The sequence below is a fragment of the Gossypium raimondii genome, chromosome 11 (genome assembly GCF_025698545.1).
Source record: "Gossypium raimondii isolate GPD5lz chromosome 11, ASM2569854v1, whole genome shotgun sequence".
NCBI classification, from domain to species: Eukaryota; Viridiplantae; Streptophyta; class Magnoliopsida; order Malvales; family Malvaceae; genus Gossypium; species Gossypium raimondii.
The window spans coordinates 46,208,803-46,218,173 of record NC_068575.1 but is presented as its reverse complement, the minus strand read 5'-3'; the positions used below and the strand labels follow the sequence as shown (position 1 = coordinate 46,218,173).

At 27.5% G+C, this 9,371-nt stretch overlaps 2 pseudogenes; both read right to left on the bottom strand.

Annotated features, from left to right (window-relative positions):
- Positions 1–1,067: 1,067 nt before the first annotated feature.
- LOC128034824 (PR5-like receptor kinase) lies at positions 1,068–2,982 on the bottom strand (annotated as a pseudogene).
- A 3,158-nt stretch (positions 2,983–6,140) lies between these two features.
- LOC128034823 (PR5-like receptor kinase) lies at positions 6,141–6,848 on the bottom strand (annotated as a pseudogene).
- Positions 6,849–9,371: the final 2,523 nt, after the last annotated feature.

The following is a 9,371-nucleotide window of genomic DNA, read 5'->3' as shown; positions in this document are numbered from 1 at the left end:
ATTCAATTAAATAAATTATTAAAAATTAGTTCAATTGTTTCATGTTGACGAATTAATTAATTTGATTCAAACAATTATAATTTCCGCTCCTTTCATTAAAAATGTTTTCATGTTTCCTCCAATTAATCCTTTAATCTTTTGAAAGTAATGCAAAAAATCCTCTGAATTCAACATTATGTTATAAACCATCAAATCCAAGTTATAACTCATGACAGTGCATTATGTAAAAGTTGGCAATTAACCAAATTAAGTCAATTTTTTTAATCATAGGAAGATGATAAGCCAACGAAGTATATAATAAATGTTATCATGGTTGTTATGGTACACTTTGGAAATAACATTGTTGAGAGGGATAGTTATAAATCTCGAACATAGTTCATAAAACAGACATGAAGAATATAAAAAAGTACATAATAAATGTTTAAAGCTAAACTTAATGGATTGAATTAGGGGTGTTCAAATGGTTAACCAAACCGAGCTAGTATTAATCGAATTAACCGAATTTTTTAATCCTTTAACTATTAACCGAACCAAATTTTTTTTAAAAAATTAACCTAATTGAAATATTTTGGTTGATTCAATCGATTAACCGAATTAACTGAAATTTATATGTTTTTTTTTATTAAAACGAGTATAAAACATATCAAAAAATAAATTGATAGTGTTCATTTGACCAAATTATCCGAATTAAAACTACATATAATTTGCATTATTAATTATTAATTCAGTAAATTACCCGATTTCGAACCGAATTAACCAACAACCGAACTTCCAAAAAATCATTAATCGACCTCCGACCGAATTAGATCGGTTAACCAACCGATTAACCGAATTAGATCAGTTTGGTCGGTTAATTCAATTTTAATCGAAATTTGAACACCTCTAGATTGAACTATGTTGAACAAAATCAAAGATCGAATTAGTTGCACCTTTGAAAAAATATATATATATATATATATAAAAAAGCGATTTTTATTGGTCCAATATGAGTTCATGCAGTTGAATCGCTTTTTGACTGATTCAATGTTTATTCACTTTTCTATATCTATCAGACTAATCACTGATTTTTATTCAACCAATCTAGTCCAAGTCTCTTTGTATTCCTTGATTTTAGGGGATCGTAAAGGAGAAGATATAAAAGGTTTAGGTGGAATTACCAATGATTGAAGGCTTCCGTGCAACATTTCTAGCACTTTAGTCATTGAAGGTTAATCAGATGGGTCACATTGAATGCACCAAAGGCTCACTATAATCAACTTCCTTGCTCATAAATCCATAATGAAAAATACACTTCACTGGTTTGAGACACTCCAACATCAATATTTTTTCTTCCTCCCACCATTTCAAGGACCATCATTTCATAGCTGTAGGCATCTGATTTATAAGAAACTCCGCCAAAGTTTCGACAAAACACTTTTGGAGCAATATATCCGATTGTTCCTCTTGCACAAGCCATGAAAATTATACTCTCTTTTCTTTCACATAATTTAGACAAACCGAAATCAGATATTTTAGGACAAAAGTTCTTGTCTAAAAGGATATTGTGGGGTTTTATGTCGAAGTGCAAGATCCTTGTGTTGCAACGTTGATGCAAGTATTCGAGCCCTTTAGCAATGCCGAGTGCAATGCCGTACAAAGTTTTCCACTCCAATTGACGACTTTGATTATTTGATCCTTGACTATAAATGAACTTGTCCAAAGATCCATGAGGCATGAATTCATAAATCAAAGTTCTCTTCGATTTCTCGAAACAAAAACCAAGTAAGTCACTATATTAACGTGAGAAGTTCTACTAATACTAGCTATTTCATTCATAAAATCTTCTCCATTTCCCTAATATAATTTAGGACTTTAACCGTGACGAAACGGTGTTCAGACATTTTTCCTCTATATACTTTCTTTGACCTAAATTATCAAGAAATTTATTTGTCATTTTCTTGATTTCTCTGTAAGAATATGGCTTTGGTGCAAATGTACCAAATATTTTCATAAATGCCTCAATTGTTGCTTTGTCTCCTTGGGAATGATTTGACAATAATTTTGTTTTGAACCTCAAGACAAGGAAGCTTAGTGATACAATAGCAACAACGTTGCACCAACCGTCAATCCTGCTATATACATGAATGAAGATCAATAGGGTAAATTAACTTCTCCACATCGATTAATTTCACAAAAACAAAACCTAATTTTGAAACTTAAATTGGATCTAACTAATCAATATAAAAAACCATATTCTTAATCAAATCTAAACATAATTTGAATTCTTTATATTCAAAATAATTTTTTTCTGTTTCCAAACTTTTACAGAATTATGTAGATTATTTCTTTCTTTTTCTTTTATTTCCGATGAATAAAATTAAGCAAATGATGAACAAGACTAAGCGATATGCCGAAGTTGTGGGATGTAAAAATGCATTGGTAGAGGAACATTCCGCCTTAAGGGAAGCACCCGTGTAAGCGAGAATATAAGCTTGAGTAACTCAAAGCTATAAGAAATTTCCACTGATACTTTAAACTTTTTTTTTTTTTCAATTTTATCAATTGTTTGCATATATTTTTGGTATTGATATTTTAAAGAGTGTTGAAAATGAAGCCACAAAGTGAGACATAAAGTTATTATATTTGTTAGTATCATAAATCCTGTTTCCAAATCATATCATACTTTAATCTTTCCTCAAAGTTTTACAAAGAAATTCTCCGGATTCAACGTTATTTGTTCACCAATAATCACTCATCCTCTTTCCATTTCACTTTTAAATTATCCATAATATCAAATTTAGTCCTTAATCTTTATACCTTTTATCAATTTGACTTTTATTTCTTTCTTTTAGCTAAATTTGATCCTAAACTTTAAAAAATAAAATCAAATTTGATCATTAACCTTTTGAAAAAAAGCTGAAATAATATTTTTTAGTGAAAATATTAACTAAAATGTTAAATTTTAAGCACAACAACTTGTATGACAGTTCACATGTACTTCATGCTAATTTTTTTGAATTTTTACATTTTTTAAATTTTATAATTTTTGAATTATTTGTTAGTGTGACATATAAGATAAATGGCGCTATGTCAGCATGATGTGTACATGGACTGTCATGCGAGTTGTCACGCCAACAACATTAAAAATGAATATTTTAGTTAGTGTTTTCGTTAAAAATTAAAACTCTTGACTGAGTTAGTATCACGAGTCAACTGGGCACCAACTTGGTTAGGAAAATTATAGAAATGCCCTTTCATTATTAAATTAAGTTATATTCTTTGAGGGTATTTTAATATTTTTACTTTAAAAAACAAACAAAAAATTTATGTATTTGGTAGGATTTGAACACATGCAAATTGTATTAGTAAAAATTTTAATTTACAACTCAACTAAAACTTTTTATTTTTATTTTTTTATATTCTAATTTTATTATGTATACTTTATTGCCTCCATCAATTGTATATATATACACTTACTATTATTTAAACTCTGGACTGAATTGGTGTCATGGGCTAATCAGGCAGGCGAGCACCAACTCGATTAGAGAAATTACGAAAATGTCTTTTTGTATTTAAAATAAATAATATTATTTGAGGGTATTTTAATTTAAAAACAATAAATATATACATATGGTGGGATTTGAACCCATGCCAATTATATTAGAAAAAAATTTAAAACTACCACTCAATAATACTTTATTTTAATTATTTATACATTTTAAATTTATTATGCAAATTTTATTACCTCTATCAGTTGTGTATATTGATAATGTTTTTGATTGAGATTTGAGATAGTATTACGAATTAACTCGACATCTACTTAGGATTGATGGCAACACTATGATAAATAATTGTATCCATTTAATATTCTTATAAATATGATGTATTCATGTATTTTATTTTAATTTTATTTACAATTTAAACACATATTTGTGTTTTAAATATATTATTTCCACACGCATAGATGTGCGACAGAGTTTCTAGTATATATAATAAAAAGAATCACCTAAATTTGACAAAAATATTATCCACATTTAAGGGAGAGGCCTGAGCGTCCGATGTGAATGGATTTACACTAAGGAAAATCTATAAATTTTATAATTTTATACATAAATGTCAAGTTGATTCAATTTTCAAAAGTACTAACACAATTATCAATATAACATCATTTTGGGTTAACATATTGCATACACAAATAATTATATTTATTTGAATATAAAAATAAATTGATGTATTCATTTATTCAAATATGTACAGTTGAATTAAAATTAAAGTTTCATTTATACACTTGAATTGTAATTAAAATTTCATGTGTATAATCGTATCGAATCAAAGTTTAAATATCAAATTACACATTAAATAAAAAATAATGTATAATTTTATATTTATCCTATTTAAATAAAAATTAGTAATTGGGCTAGCTTAACCCATTAAGTTTTAAGTAAGAACAGAAAAGGAACCCAGAACTTTTTGATGAACCACAAGACAACGAAGCATATGGCAATGATTATAGCTACTGCCAATTCTGCTCATGGAGTATGAATGGGGTCAAAGAAACAATTAATTGGAGAAAGTAAAATAATAGAGCAGTGGAAAACACTGAAATAATGACAACATGCATAGTTTGTTAGAAATCTAGAAAAAGAGTTAATAAATAATTAGATAAATTTTTATTTAAAAAAATTAAAACACCAAAATAGTCTCATAAAGATTTGTTATTTGTTTTTATTTGGTTTTTATGTATTATTTTTTGTTGAATTAATGTTACTTGATAAATAATACTAAATTCATATAGGATAATTTTTTTTTAAAGTGTTACAAGTACAATATAAATATATGTCTAAGTGACCTCAAGTATGAAACTAAAGGTATTGCAAAAAGAAAGAAGAAGAGAGGCATGTTGGAGTAAGTTTATGAAAGGATGTTCAAAGCGGATTAGACAACCCAGAACTAACGGTATTGCAGTGAATTGCAATCAGATAGATAGAATTTTGGAACTTTCATTGGTCTATGTTGAAACCATTTTATTAAAGTAAATGATAGTGATATTTCAAGTCTGGAAATATGTACAGGAAATTGGAAGAAGACAAAAAGTTGAAATGGAGACTTAGATGGAAACTGCAGGGAGATGATTGGTGTAAGCCAGACCTTTATGCTAAATACTTGAATTCAGGTTGGGCATTAGTGGAGTCTCATTCGACTTCATTTTTTATTGACTAAAAGAGCTTAATTCAACCTAATGGAAGTAGACTTCTACAATTTCATCACAATTAATTGTTTTTGAACTTCTTGATTTCATGTCTGAATAAAACAAAGTCATATCAGATAACTTCTCATTATCATTCCTTAGCTAAATTTCTCCTAATTAAATCAAAATATGATAATATAATAACCAAGTCTCAACCAACTTAATTGCAATTCATAGTAGCATAACTATTAGATACATAGAATCCGAGATTAATTGTAACATGAGGTACACGTGACATGTCATATGCTATTGTCTGATTATTCCATCAACCATACTAATTTTTAATTGTACAAATAGATGAAATTTTTAATAGGAAGGACCAATTACTTTTTAATCTAATTTACATGGACTAGTTTGTCCATTTTTGAATGAGAGAAACAAAATACAACCCAACTCTTAATATAGGTAGCTCCATAATACTTTTACCCTCTATTAAATATCCAAACATGAGACATTTAATGAACACAAAGTTAATATTGATAAACACATATATATTTAAAATTTTGACACCTTTAATCATTTATGTTACATTTATGTTTACACAATTAACATTTAAGATATATTTTAAAAATATTAAAAAAGGTTATGCGATCACAATAAATAACTTATTAAATTTACGTATGATTGATTCAACATGAACAAATTATTCAAGTTAACAAATGTTTGTAACATCTTAAGTGGGCCGTGGAGGAAGTTCCAATGATTGAAGGTTACCTTACAACATTTCTAATACTTTAGTCATTGATGGCCTTTCTAATGGATTGGTTTGAATGCGCCAAAGGTTCATTGCAATCAAATTTTTTGTTACTTCTTTTTCTTCTTCTGTTATTTCTTCATTAATATTCAAGTTCATAGACTGACCAAGATGATTATAAATTCATGACGGGAAATATATTTCATTGGTTCGGGACGCTTAAACATTAATATTTTTTCTAGCTCCAACCATTTCAAGTACTATCATTTTGTAGTTATAGACATCGAATTATGAGAAACTCCTCCAAGATTTCGAAAAAACACTTTTGGAGCAATATATGTAGCAGTTCTTCTAGCACCTATCCTTGATACAATACTCTTATTCCTTTTGCATAATTTAGACAAGCCAAAATCGAAGATCTTTGGGCAAAAAATCTAATTTAAAAGGATATTGTGAGGCTTTATGTCAAAGTACAAGATCCTAGTGTTACAAACATTGATGCAAGTACTAGAGTCCTCTAATGATGCCGAGTGCAATGTCATACAAAGTTATCCATTTCAATTGACGATTTTGATTATCCGATCCTTGACTATAAATAAACCTTTCCAATAATCCTTTCGGCATGAATTCATAAATCAAAACTCTTTTTGATCTTTCAAAGCAAAAACCAAATAAAGTTACTATATTAATATGGGAAATTCTGCTAATGCTAGCTACTTCATTCATAAAATCCTCTCCATTTCCCTTCGTTTCATTTAGGAATTTAACTGCCACAAAAGTACCATCGGGCAGTTTTCTTTTATATACGCTTCTAAAATCTCCTTGACAATTTACTTGTAATTTTCTTGATTTCTTTGTAAGAGTACCGCCTTGAAGCAAAATGATGAAACTTTTGTTGAATGACTCAATCCTAGCATCGTCATTCATATTTTTTGATGGAGATAATGATTTTTCGTTAAACCCTAGGACAATGAAGCATATAGTAGAAACCAATACAAATCCAGTTTATGAATTATTAATCAATTTTTGCTAACTCGGTAGGAAAGATTCAATTAAAATAAAAACATTAGAAAGCAGCCAATAAAATTAAAGAAAAACCTTGAAAATAAATCATAAAAGTTTGGTTAAAAGTATGATTGTTAATTTAAAAGAAAAGCATTACAAGTTATACAAAGAGTGTATATATTTATTTAAAATTATTTTAATTAAATTAATTATGTATTTTGTGTGTGATTAGAAGATATATAGTTAAATCAAACCACCTTATTATCCAAACAATTGGTTCATACCTATTAATGTAAGCTTCAACTACCTATAACAAACAATATACCACACAAAGCTAATATTATTGATTTATTATATTTCTCATTTAATTATTAACTATCATTAACATTATAACAATAAGTTAATATGGCACATTATGTTGTTATTTTAGACAAAATTTTGCATCAAATTGAACAACTACTCCCTACACATTTTCTTTTAGAGAGAATTTAATTATTTTAATTTTATTTTTCAGTATAATTTGACCTAAAATTTTCATCCGAAATGATGATATAATATGCCATGTCGTTACCATTACACCATCAACAGTAATTAACAACTTAGTAATCCAAATGTAACATATTGATAACATTAGTGACCATATTGTAACTTTTAAAATTCAGTGACCAAAATGTATTTTAAACTATATATAGTGACTCAATTTATAATTTTGACTTTTAGTGAAAAAAATTGAGCTATTATTCTCTAAAATTTATTATAGATAATTTTTCAACATATATATTATAATTTTTTTCAATGAAATAGTTTTTTTTTAAAAGTAAAATAAAATCAACAACAAGAAACTCTAGCCAAAGTAAAATCTCCGTTTGATTCATAGATTCGATTATCGACCTAATGATAATTTCAATGCCTTTGATAAATTAGTTCTAGTAGCTGACTCAGCATCAGGCAACCAATCTCTCATTACCTGTTCGGTAACCAAGAGGTTGCTTCTTTGAAATTACTTCCCTAATGGATAAATAACCTTGTAACTCAACACCCAAGATTTAACTTACTGGCAACATTAAGAACGAGAAAGATTTAATTTTAACCAACAAACTCACCTCAACAATGTTTATTTAAGCTAGATCACACATCCACACTACATAAACGTACATTACAACATAAACAAGTTATGCAGTTTGTCGCTAGTATTAAAATGGATTAAACAATTATAGATTTAATTATTTTAATTGATAAGGCAACCGTACTAAACTATCAAAAACCGACCGAGTATTCAACCTAAGCAGATGTAATTAAAATAGAAGATACATGAATACCAAAGAACAAAGAATATTTAAAGCGCAAATAAATCTCACAAATTTATTAAATCAAACTTCGACAAAACTTCGACAAGAAAATAGGGTTTAAAATCCATAAAATAAAGAACAAAACAAAACTAAAAATAACTAAGTCTCAATCTCTGTAGCCTTAACCTAATAATGTCTATTTATAAGACAAAAATAATATATTGGAGAAAATACAAAAGTGTGATTAATTAAATAAAGCATAATTTGCACTTGATATATTTTCTATCTCTTTTAATTTTAGTAGTGTTATTTGCTAAATTTATGAGTAGTTTTAATTTAATATTAATGTTTTCTACTTAATTTGGGTGTTCAATATTGAAACTAGAATTATGTAAAATATTATCCAATTTCCTCATATTTTAATTATTTTTATGCTCAGTGAACAAAGACAAGTCATTGAACCCAAAATGGGGCCAATATTTAATTAATTTGACCCGCAAGCATTCATTTAATCGTTGTAATTTCTTGTTAAATGAGAGAGAAAATCAAATGAGTAAATGAATACTAAATTTTGCAACACTTGACTATGTTATTATTATTGACGAAAAAGGACATCTATGTAATGTAGTTAATATATTGCAAAAAGCTTTAACGTAGTAATTAAAATTATCAAGTTTGGTCAATACACATGCGGAGGACCCAAAACTTTGCCATTTTCTTCATTCCCGGCTCTTGTTGATTATCTTTTCAGTCAAGTTTTAGTTGCAATTTTTCCGCAAAGCTCTTTAATTAGGAAATTTCCTCTGGTGTTCAAACTTCCACCACCTTTAGTCAAGTTCTCTACCATTGGGTTCTACCTCTATTTTTTAAAATTCTATTTAAATTCATTTGTGTGAGCTCAAATTTAGCATTTTAAAAAAAAAAGATAAGATATTAAAAATATTTATCTATCATCATATTTTTGTAATTAAAAATAAATAAAATATTATTTATTTACTAAAATAATAATTTGTTTTAGATTAATGAATGAAGTTGTCTTATGATCCAAGTGAATTAAGGTCATTAGGCTAAACTCTTAACCCAATCCTTAAGTGAGATGAATAGTTTTATATTTTCAAAATGGGTGGAATCGCTTATTTAATTAATTCGGTTAAAT